Genomic DNA, 13,162 nt, shown 5'->3' on the forward strand with positions numbered 1-13,162 from the left:
ATAGGTAGGGCAATTGCAAATGTTAATTCTAAATGTCTTGTTCTAGTAAAAATATAAGGGAATAATCCTATGAAATTGTTAAATAATATTATAATAAAAATTGAGATGAAAATGAATGTTGTTCCATTAAATGATTTTGGTCCAAGAAGTGTTTTAAATTCATTATGTAAGGTTAAATTTAGTTTATTTCAGATAATGTTAATTCGTGATGGTGTAAGTCAAAATAGTGATGGGATTAATAATAGTCCTAGAAATGTTCTAGTTCAATTTAATGATAAATTAAAGATGTTAGTTGATGGGTCAAATGTTGAGAATAGATTTGTTATCATTTTCAATTTAAGTTTTTTATTTCAATTGTTCCTTTTTCTGCTCTTTTAATAAGGTTAGGTTTAAATGAGAAGAAGTTTATTTGATTAAACAAGATTAATGTAGCTGAAAATATAATGAATAGTGAGAATCATATAAGAGGGGATATTTGAGGGATTTGGATATAATTTCCCCATCAGAAGTAGTCGTTAATTTACTATTATTTGGTTTAAGAGACCATTACTTACTTTCAGTCATCTGATGAATTTCAAGGTGTACTAATTTTTTTTAGTTATTTTAGATTGACACTCTAATGTTATTTATTTTAACTAACTCCTTAAATTATCTTAGATAATCACTTAATAAATAAATTTACTGAAGTTCTTTCAATTACAATTGGTATAAATCTGTGGTTTGCTCCACAGATTTCTGAGCATTGTCCAAAGAATAATCCAGGTCGATTTATTGTGAATGTTCCTTGATTTAACCGACCTGGCGTTGCATCAGTTTTAACCCCTAATGCAGGAACTGCTCATGAGTGTAGAACATCTGATGCTCTTGTTAATACTCGTACTTCTGTATTTATTGGTAGGATTGTTCGGTTATCTACATCTAGTAGTCGGAATCCATCATTTTCTAGGTCTTGTTCTGGTGTTATATAAGTGTCAAATTCTACGCCTATGAAGTCTGAATATTCATATCTTCAATATCATTGTCGTCCAATGGTTTTAATTGTAATTATTGCATCTACTGAATCATCAAGTAAATATAATAGTCGTAATGATGGAAGGGCAATAAAAATTAATGTAATTGCTGGTAAAGCTGTTCACATTGTTTCAATTAAATGTCCATGAAGTATATTACGGTTAGTATAGGCAATAAATAATATATAACTTAGGGCATAACCTACAATTACTGTAATTAATAATAATATGACCATAGTATGATCATGAAAGAATGATAATTGCTCCATTAATGGTGAAGCTCCATCTTGAAGAGATAAATTTGATCATGTTGCCATTAATAAATATTTTCTAATAAAAGGTCAAACCTTTATTTGTAGAGCTTAAATCTACTGCACTAATCTGCCATATTAGAATCTAGAGATTAATGGTTATTCTGAGTAACTATGTTCTGCAGGAGGGTTATTTTGTAGTCATTCTGTTGATCTTCTTATGTTAGCTCTAAATATAATTGCTCGGTTTGTAATCATTCTTTCTCATATAATTACAATGAATATAATGATTCCTACAATAGAAATTGTAGACCCAATTCTTGATACTACGTTTCATGATGTATATGCATCTGGGTAGTCAGAGTATCGTCGAGGTATTCCTGCTAATCCTAGGAAGTGTTGAGGAAAGAATGTTAAATTTACTCCAATGAATATAATTGTAAATTGGATTTTTAATCATGTATTATTTATAGTTAATCCTGTAAATAGTGGATATCATTGAATGACACCTCCTATAATTGCAAATACTGCTCCTATAGATAATACATAATGAAAGTGGGCTACTACATAATATGTATCATGTAATACAATATCAAGTGATGAATTTGCTAATACTAATCCTGTTAATCCACCAATTGTAAATAGGAAAATAAATCCTAGAGCTCATAATAATGGTGGATTGAACTTGAATTTAGTTCCATATAATGTAGCTAATCATCTAAATACCTTAATTCCTGTAGGTACAGCAATAATTATTGTTGCTGATGTAAAATATGCTCGTGTGTCAACATCCATTCCTACTGTAAATATATGATGTGCTCATACAATAAATCCTATTAGTCCAATTGATAGTATAGCATAAATTATACCTAATGTTCCAAATGATTCAATTTTTCCTCTTTCTTGACATACAATATGTGAAATAATTCCGAACCCCGGTAGAATTAAAATATAAACTTCTGGGTGTCCAAAGAATCAAAATAGATGTTGATATAGAATTGGGTCACCCCCTCCTGCAGGGTCAAAGAATGATGTATTTAAATTTCGATCTGTTAATAATATAGTAATAGCTCCTGCTAAAACTGGAAGTGAAAGAAGGAGAAGTAATGCTGTAATAGCTACAGATCATACAAATAAAGGTGTTTGATCTAAAGTTATACTTTGTGATCGTATATTAATTGCTGTTGTAATGAAATTCACTGCACCAAGAATAGATGATACACCTGCTAAGTGCAGTGAAAAAATAGCTAGATCTACAGATGCACCCCCGTGTGCAATAGCTCCTGCTAGAGGAGGGTAAACTGTTCATCCTGTACCAGCACCATTATCTACTATAGAAGATGTAAGAAGAAGGGTTAGTGAAGGTGGTAGTAATCAAAAACTTATATTATTTATTCGTGGAAATGCTATATCTGGTGCACCAATTATTAGTGGAACAAGTCAATTACCAAATCCACCAATTATAATAGGTATTACTATAAAGAAAATTATTACGAATGCGTGAGCTGTAATAATAACATTATAAATCTGGTCATCCCCAATTAGAGATCCGGGTTGGCCAAGTTCAGCACGAATAAGTATTCTTATTGATGTTCCTACTATTCCTGCTCATGCTCCAAATATGAAGTATAAAGTACCAATGTCCTTATGGTTTGTTGAGAATAATCATTTTTGCGGTAAGATGGCTGAATTTTAGGTGGTAGACTGTAAATCTACTTATGAGATGTTTTCTCTCTTATCATATTTAGGTCTTATATTCAATTATGATTCTAGACTGCAATTCTAGAGGTGTAAAATTTTACTAAGGCCTAAAAGATTATTCTTTTAATTATAACTTTGAAGGTTATTAGTTTGATTAACTTAAGTCCTTAGTATAATGAAATTAAGGTTGATGTTGAAATCAATCCTATTGTTGAAATTATTACTGTTATAGGAAGAATGATTCTTGATTCTTGGGACTTTATCTTTATAGATCACGAATTTTCTGTGTATGATATAATTAGAGCTGAGAATCTAATACGTATATAGTAGTAGAGTGTAATTGTAGTTAATACAACTATAATAGTTATAATAGTTGTTATATTGTTTTCTATTAATGATTGTATTACAATTCATTTTGGTAAGAATCCAAGGAATGGTGGTAGTCCACCTAAAGATAATAAAGATAAGAATATTATGAATTTAATTTCGGTTTTTATATTTCTGGCTGAATAAATTTGATTAAATAATAAAACTATAATTAATCTTAATAGTGAGTAAATAATGAAGTATAGTTCTCAGATGTTTTCTCTGACTGTTAATGATCTAACTATTCAACCTAGATGTCTGATTGATGGATATGCTAAAAGTTGTCGTAAGGATGTTTGATTTAAACCTCCTATTGCCCCAATAATAATTCTTAAGATAATAATTGTTCAAATAAAAGTTCTTAATTGAATACAATAAGATAAGACCATTATTGAGGCGATTTTTTGTCATGTTATTAATGTTAAACAATTATTTCATCTTGATGCTCCTATAACTTCTGGAAATCAGAAATGGAAAGGTGCAGCTCCAATCTTTAATAATAGTCTAGATCTAATTATTATTGATGGGATAAATTCTGTTTCCCATCCCATGGGATATTTTATTTGAATCAGCAAAATTGAAAATAATAATATTGTCGATGCTATTGCTTGGACAATAAAATATTTAATTGATGATTCATTTATTATTATATTTTTATTTCCTGTTAGGAGCGGAATAAATGAAAGTAAGTTGATCTCAAGTCCTATTCAAACCCCAAATCAGGAATTTGATGAAATGGACAGGATCGTTCCTATCATTAATGTTGATAGGAAGAGAAGTTTTGTAGAGTTGTTGGTCATTAAAAAGGAGAGGATTGATACTTCTATAAATGGGGTATGAACCCATTAGCTTGTTTAGCTTACCTTTTTACATTAAGGTGTATGATGACGTTAGTTTTTGATACTAAAGGAGGTAGTTTAATTCTATCTTATGTAATTTTAATGAAGGTAATTTTATTTACTTTATTTACCCTATCAAGGTAACCCTTTAATCAGGCACTTCATTTATTTAATATATAAATCGAAAGTTTTTTTTTGAAATTCTTTTATGTATTATTTTGTTTAATTAGGATTAATTTATCCTGCTCATTTTATTTTTTTATATATATATATATAATGAATAATTTATATTAATATATTACATTTAATTGAAATTAAAGTATTATAAGTTCATCTTACCATTATCAATTGATTATTTTAATGCAGTTATTTACCTAGGATTATAGCTACTTATGTTTTTAGCTTAAAATAGGTTATTATAATATAATATATATAATAATATTTAATTTAATATTTAATATTATTATAATTGGATATAATAAATAAAATTATTAATTTAAATATAAAATATTATAATTAATATAAACAATTATATTAATTATAATAATATAATTATGTAAATTATCTATAATTAGATTATTTAACTAATATATATGAAAGTTAACTTAATATAAAAAAAAGAATTCATATTAATAACATATTATATTAAATTACATAATTGTATAAAATATATTTATTATATTATTTAATCTTTCTTTATTTATTAGTGAAAAGAAAGATTAAATAAGAAAGAATATAATACATTTATTGCTATACATGTTCCATATTAATCTTTAATTATATATAATAGAGAAGTTGTTGTGGTCATACATAGGGGTGTTTCTTTTTTTTTTGCTAATGTTTGTGGTTTTTTTCTTTTTTTTTCTTTAAATATTTGAATCTTTTATTTTTTCCTGAATTAATAGATTTAAAATTTTCTTATTTTTTATTGTTAAAAGTTTTATTCTTGCTTGTTTATTCACTTTTTCTTTGTATTATATTTAAGTTTTGTTAGACTAAATGTTCTTTTTGCAGTAATTTGATTTAATTATCAAGTGATTTTGGATTTAGCAATTGATTTAGTATCGGCATAATTCGTGCCAGCAGCCGCGGTTATACGATTGATACAAGTGAATATTATTGGTTAAAACAGTTGTTTATATTATTAGGGTTGAAATATAAATTTGTAAGGTGAAATGTTAAAATTTATTTGTGGCCCTTTTTATGAATCTGTGAAATTTAAATAATAAACTAGGATTAGATACCCTATTATTTTAAATGTTAATTATATTTACCAGGGTACTATTAGTTAAGGTCTTTAAACCCAAAGAATTTGGCGGTATCTCATTCCATTCAGAGGAACCTACCCCATGATAGATAATACACGATTTACTCTACTTAATTTATTTGTTTGTATATCTCCGTTATCAGAGAATCTTTTTAGAGTTATAATTCTCAAGATTTATAATTATAAAATATTTCAGGTCAAGGTGCAGCTTATAGTTAAGAGGAGGTGGGTTACAATAGATTTTTGTTTATAACGGATTTGATAGTGAAATACTGTTAATGAAGGTGGATTTGATAGTAATTTAATTTATTTAATTTAACTGATATTGGCTCTGAGATGTGTACACATCGCCCGTCGCTCTCATTATTGATTATTCTATTTTATTTTAAAGTAGCTTCAATTTAGATGAGATAAGTCGTAACATAGTAGATGTACTGGAAAGTGTATCTAGGAAGAGTTTCAAGATATAACTTATTAGTAAAGTGTTTCATTTATACTGAAAATTTTTCTGTGCAAATCAGGATATCTTGATTATTTATTTTATTATATTTATTTTTTGTTTATTTAATTATTTAATATAAATAATTTTATTGTATTTTTGTCTTAGTATATTTTATAGAATTGATTTTTTAAATTATAGTTTATTGGTAATGTAAGTGTTTTATGAAATATTATTTTAAATTTTTTTAAGTAGATTTTATTTATTGTACCTTTTGTATCAGGGTTTATCAAAATTTTAGTATATATTTTACTTGTCTCGATTTGGGTTGATTTATAAATAATTTATAGTTAATGTATCATAATTATTATTAAATTATTTATAGAAATGAGATGTTAATCGTTTCCCAAGATATCTAGTTTCTTAAGAAAAAATTTAATTTTTTAAAGTTATTTGTTTTTATTTAATTTTTTAAGTAAAAATATTAACTTATTTATTCTTTAAGGGATAAGCTTTGTAGTTAATAACCTATAATTTATTTTATAGAAATATAATAGTAAGCTTTAAACCAGCTATCTTTAAGATTACGTTTTAGTTCATTATTTTTTATTTTGATTTTATAAATATTTTAGGTTTTTTATTAAGATTATTAATTTAATTTTAAAATTTTTGTAATAATGATAGAATTAGTATATTTATTTGTATGAAATTTTTACCTTGTGAACTTATTATAAGGAACTAGGCAAAATTGATTTCCGCCTGTTTATCAAAAACATGTCCTCTTGTTTATATTTTGAGGTCTGGCCTGCTCACTGAGCGTATTTTTAAAGAGCCGCGGTATTTTGACCGTGCAAAGGTAGCATAATCATTAGTCTCTTAATTAGTGGCTGGAATGAATGGCTTGACGAGAAATCAACTGTCTCTTAATAAATTTTTGAATTTAACTTTTGAGTCAAAAGGCTTAAATTCTTCTTTAGGACGAGAAGACCCTATAGAGCTTGACATTTTACTTTTATATAGTTTTTTGTTTGTCTTTCTATATTTAATGATGATGTTTTGTTGGGGTGATATGATGAATAGATAAACTCTTCATTATTATATCATTTATTTATGTTTGTTATTTTGATCCATAATTTATGATCATAAGATTAAGTTACCTTAGGGATAACAGCGTAATTGTTTTTGAGAGCTCATATCGACAAAGCAGATTGCGACCTCGATGTTGGATTAAGAAAAATTTTGGGTGCAGGAGCCCAATGATTAGGTCTGTTCGACCTTTAAATTCTTACATGATCTGAGTTCAGACCGGCGTGAGCCAGGTCGGTTTCTATCCTAAGATTGTTAATCCATATTAGTACGAAAGGACCATATGGTTAAAATATTTTTTGTTATATTGATTAATATTAATTTATTTACTATTTTGACAGATTAATGTGTTGAATTTAGAATTCATTTATGTAGATTTTTTCTACAAATAGTATTGATACTTTATGATTTATTTATATTTATTTTGAATTTTCTTTTATTGGTTATTTGTGTTTTAATTAGTGTTGCCTTTTTAACTTTATTAGAGCGTAAGGTTTTAGGTTATATTCAGATTCGAAAGGGTCCAAATAAGGTAGGTTTTGTTGGAATTCCTCAGCCATTTAGAGATGCTATTAAGTTAATTTGTAAGGAGCAGCCAATTCCTATTATATCTAATTACCTACTTTATTATTTTTCCCCTGTTTTTAATTTAATGATTTCTTTAGCCGTTTGAGTAATTTTTCCTTATTTAACTTATATGTGTTCTTTTTCTTATGGATTTTTATTTTTTTTATGTTGTACTAGATTAGGTGTTTATACTGTTATAATTGCTGGTTGATCTTCTAATTCAAATTATTCATTATTAGGTTCTCTTCGTTCTGTTGCTCAAACAATTTCTTATGAAGTTAGTTTAGCTTTAATTTTATTGTCTTTAATTATTTTAATTGGTAGTTTTAATATGTTTGATTTTATAAACTATCAGCTTTATTGTTGATTTATTATTATTTCTTTTCCTTTAGCTTTAGCTTGTTTTGCTTCTTGCTTAGCTGAAACTAATCGTACTCCTTTTGATTTTGCTGAAGGGGAATCTGAGTTAGTTTCAGGATTTAATATTGAGTATGGTGCGGGTGGTTTTACTTTAATTTTTTTAGCTGAATATACTAGAATTGTCTTCATAAGAATGTTATTGGCTTTAATTTTTTTGGGCGGTGATTTTTATTCTTTTATATTTTTTATTAAGCTTGCTATTATATCTTTTGGTTTAATTTGGGTTCGTGGAACATTACCACGGTTCTGTTATGATAAATTAATGTACTTAGCTTGAAAAAGTTTTTTACCTTTATCTTTGAATTTTTTTATTTTCTTTGTTGGTTTAAAGATTTTATTTATCTCATTTGTTTAGTGAAATTTTTTGAGAAAAGTTAATAGAAGAGTTAAACTTCTAATTTTATGTTTTCAAAACATATGCTTTTCCTAAGCTAATTAACTTTATTCCTTAATTAATTTATCTCATGCGTTTGCGACATGGACATTAATTAAGAAATATGTGAAGTAAATAATTGTTAAGATTTGACCTGTTATAATATAAGGTTCTTCAACAGGTCGTTTACCAATTCACGTTAGTAAGCATACAACAACTACTATAATTCAGAATAAAATTTGATTAATAGGGTAAAATTGAATGCCTCGGAATGGTGTTTTATTATAAAATGGTAAAATTATTAAGATTCTAATTGATAAAAATAATGCAATAACACCTCCTAACTTATTAGGGATAGATCGTAGAATTGCATATGCAAATAGGAAATATCATTCTGGTTGAATGTGAACTGGTGTTACTAATGGGTTGGCAGGTACAAAGTTATCTGGATCTCCTAATACGCAAGGATTAATTAAACATAGTATAATTAATAATGATGTTATTATTACAAATGTAATAGAATCCTTAAAGGTAAAGTATGGATGGAATGGAATTTTTTCAATATCTCCATTTAGTCCAAGAGGATTATTAGATCCTGTTTGGTGAAGAAAAAATAAATGAATTGCTGCTATAGCAGCAATAATAAATGGTAATACAAAATGGAATGTGAAGAATCGATTTAATGTTGCATTATCAACAGCGAATCCTCCTCATACTCATTGGACTAAGTCTGTTCCTAAGTATGGGATTGCTGATAATAAATTAGTAATAACTGTTGCACTTCAAAAAGATATTTGGCCTCAGGGTAAGACATATCCTATAAATGCAGTTGCTATAACTAAAAATAAAATCACTGTACCAATTATTCAGGTATGTATATATATATATAAGATCCATAGTAAATTCCCCGTCCTACATGTAAGTAAATACAAATAAAAAATATAGATGCTCCATTTGCGTGTAAGGTTCGGATAATTCAACCATTATTTACGTCTCGGCAGATGTGTACTACACTACTGAATGCTATTTCAATATTTGATGTATAATGTATAGCTAAAAATAGTCCAGTTACGATTTGAATTACCAAACATAACCCTAATAGGGATCCAAAATTTCATCAAAATGAAATATTTGTTGGGGCAGGTAAGTCAATTAAAGAGTTATTAATAATTTTAATTAAAGGATGTCTTAATCGTAAGGGTTTATTCATTAGTAATTATCTTATTTTACGAATAGGTCCCTGATTAATATTGGTGATTTTAACAACTGCTAGTAGTGCTAAAAATAAATAAATTATTATTATTATTGTAATAATGAATGTTGGTCTATTATATAATTTTTCTAAAGATATTGTTATTTCTTGATAATTGATTGAATTATCAATATTTATAGTTTCGGTGTTTTTGAAAAAGTCTATAAATATAGATATATCTAGAATAATTAATATTAATATGATAAATTCTCACATTATTAATGTAATAATTATAGTGATTGATTTAGGCTGAAATATTTCGTTTGATGCAATTCTTGTAATGTAAATAAATAATACTAGTATACCACCAAGAAATGTTAAAAATAAAATATATGATAATCAATTTCTTTCTATTATTGTTCCTGTTATTAATCCAACTAGGAAGGTTTGAAGGATAATATAAAGCATTATTGATATTGGGTGTCTTAATTTAATAAAATTAATATTTATTACATTTGATAATGATGTAATTATTATTTTGATCATTTCAGGGGTTATTTTATTTAAAATACCGGTTTTGGGGACCGATGATGGAAGCTTTTCCACCTCTGAAGTTTTAAAAGTGGGGGCTGGACTTATTTCCGGTTTACAAGACCGGCGTTTTTTTTAAACTATTAAAACTAATGTTTATATTCTCTATTTTTACTTCTTTATTGATTTATTTTGCTGGTGTTTATGTTTTTTCTTCTAAACGTAAACATTTATTAATGGTTCTTTTGAGATTAGAATATATTGTTCTTTCTTTATTTATGTTAGTTATTGTTTTTCTTATTGAGTTTGATTATGATTATTTTTTTCCTGTTATTTTTTTAGTTTTTTCTGTTTGTGAGGGTGCTTTAGGTCTTTCTATTTTAGTTTCAATAATTCGTTCTCATGGTAATGATTTTTTTAATTCTTTTGGCTTATCTTTATGTTAAAGTATTTATTTATAACTATTTTTTTGATCCCTCTTTGTTTATTAAATAATTGTTGATGGTTGGTTCATTCTTTAATGTTTCTGTCGGGTTTTGTTTTTATAATTTGTGTTTATTCATATGCTGATTTGAATATAATTAGATATTATTTTGGTATTGATTATTTTTCTTTTAGTTTAATTTTACTTAGTTTTTGGATTTGTTCTTTAATAATCACTGCTAGAGGTTCAGTTTATTTAAGTTCATATCATTCTAATTTTTTTGTTTTTATGGTTTTGATTTTAATAATTATGCTTTATTGTTCATTTGCTAGATTAAGTCTTCTTTCTTTTTATATTTTTTTTGAGGCTAGATTAGTTCCTACTTTACTTTTAATTTTGGGTTGGGGTTATCAACCTGAGCGTTTGCAGGCTGGTGTTTATTTAATTTTTTATACTTTGGTTGCTAGATTACCTTTATTATTAGTTTTATTTAATGTTTATGATTTTTCTAATACTTTATATTTTCCTTTATTGGTTGATTTTGGTTCTTATTATTTTATGTTTTATGTATTTATAATTTTGGCTTTTTTAGTTAAGATACCTATGTTTTTGGTTCATTTATGACTTCCTAAGGCTCATGTAGAGGCCCCTATTTCAGGTAGAATAATTCTTGCTGGTGTTTTATTAAAGTTAGGTGGTTATGGTATTTTTCGTGTTATAAAGGTTATTTCTTATTTGGGTTTAAAGTTTAATTATTTTTGATTGTCTTTAGGTTTATCTGGGGGTGTTATTGTAAGATTTATTTGTTTTCGTCAGGTTGATTTAAAGTCTTTAATTGCATATTCTTCTGTTGCTCATATAAGAATGGTTATTGGTGGATTGATGACTATGAATTGATGAGGTTGTGTAGGTTCTCTTTCTCTAATGGTTGGTCATGGTTTATGTTCTTCTGGTTTATTTTGTTTATCTAATATTATTTATGAACGTTTAGGTAGACGAAGATTATTAATTAACAAGGGTATAATTAATTTGATGCCAAGAATGGCTTTATGATGATTTCTTTTAAGATCATCAAATATGGCTGCTCCTCCTTCTTTAAATTTGGTAGGTGAAATTAGATTATTAAATAGAATTATATCTTGATCTTCTTTTAGATTCTTTGCTTTGATTTTTTTATCTTTTTTTAGAGCTGTTTATACTTTGTATATATATTCTTATTCTCAGCATGGGAATTATTATTCTGGTGTTTATACTTGTTCTCTTGGTTATTTTCGTGAATATCATCTTTTACTTTTACATTGATTGCCTTTAAATATTCTCTGTTTAAAGGGTGAATATTTCTTTGTTTAGTTTGCTTAAGTATTTTAATTAAAAATATTGTTTTGTGGAATCAATGATATGAAGTTTTTCATCTTAGGCCGTGAATTTATTTTCTATTTGTTCTTTGAGTTTTTTTTCTTTGTTTATTTCGAGAACTATAATTTTTATTTTAGGTATTTATTATTTAATAATTGATTATAGAGTTTTTGTTGAGTGAGAGCTTTTCAATTTAAATGGTTCTATAGTTGTTATAACTTTAATTTTGGATTGAATATCTCTTATTTTTATATCTTTTGTTATATATATTTCTTCTTTGGTTATTTATTATAGAGAGGATTATATATCTGGTGAAAAGAATATAAATCGTTTTATTATTATTGTTTTAATATTTATTCTTTCTATAGGTTTTTTAATTATTAGTCCTAATTTAATTAGAATTTTATTAGGTTGAGATGGTTTAGGTTTAGTTTCTTATTGTTTAGTTATTTATTATCAAAATGTAAAATCTTATAGTGCTGGTATATTAACTGCACTTTCTAATCGTATTGGTGATGTTGCTATTTTAATTTCTATTGCATGAATGTTAAATTTTGGTGGTTGAAATTATATTTATTATTATGATTTTATTTCTAATTCTTTTGAAATAAAGCTCATTACTATATTAATTGTTTTAGCAGCTATAACTAAGAGAGCTCAGATTCCTTTCTCTTCATGACTTCCTGCTGCTATAGCAGCTCCTACTCCTGTTTCAGCTTTAGTTCATTCTTCTACTCTTGTTACTGCTGGTGTTTATTTATTAATTCGTTTTAGACCAATATTGGATACTTATAATTGTGGTTGATTTTTACTTTTAATTGGTTGTATAACTATATTTATGGCTGGATTGGGCGCTAATTTTGAGTTTGATTTAAAGAAGATTATTGCTCTTTCTACTTTAAGACAACTTGGTTTAATAATAAGAATTTTGGCTATAGGTTATCCAAAGCTTGCATTTTTTCATTTATCGGCTCATGCTTTATTTAAGGCATTATTATTTATATGTGCAGGTTCAATAATTCATAATTTGAAGGATTCTCAGGATATTCGTTTTATAGGATCAATTGTTAATTTCATACCTTTAACTTCAGTTTGTTTTAATGTTTCTAGTTTATCTTTGTGTGGAATACCTTTTTTAGCGGGATTTTATTCAAAGGATTTAATTCTTGAGATGGTTTGTTTAAGATGAATTAATTGTTTAATTTTTTTTCTTTATTTTTTTTTCTACTGGTTTAACTGCTTCTTATTCTTTTCGTTTGTTTTATTATTCAATATCTGGTGATGATAATTTTTATTCTAGATTTTCTTTTGATGATAAGGGTTATTATATTTCATTTGGA

General features: G+C 26.4%; 1 long non-coding RNA gene across 1 annotated transcript in view; it reads right to left on the reverse strand.

Annotated features, from left to right (window-relative positions):
* LOC126278650 (uncharacterized) overlaps positions 1-7,266 on the reverse strand; it is a 47,949-nt gene extending 40,683 nt beyond the window's left edge. Inside the window, exon 1 of the long non-coding RNA XR_007550762.1 lies at positions 6,402-7,266. This is a non-coding gene — a long non-coding RNA (uncharacterized LOC126278650). The remainder of the gene's footprint in view (positions 1-6,401) is intronic.
* Positions 7,267-13,162: the final 5,896 nt, after the last annotated feature.

Source organism: Schistocerca gregaria, chromosome 6 (genome assembly GCF_023897955.1).
Source record: "Schistocerca gregaria isolate iqSchGreg1 chromosome 6, iqSchGreg1.2, whole genome shotgun sequence".
Classification (NCBI taxonomy): domain Eukaryota; kingdom Metazoa; phylum Arthropoda; class Insecta; order Orthoptera; family Acrididae; genus Schistocerca; species Schistocerca gregaria.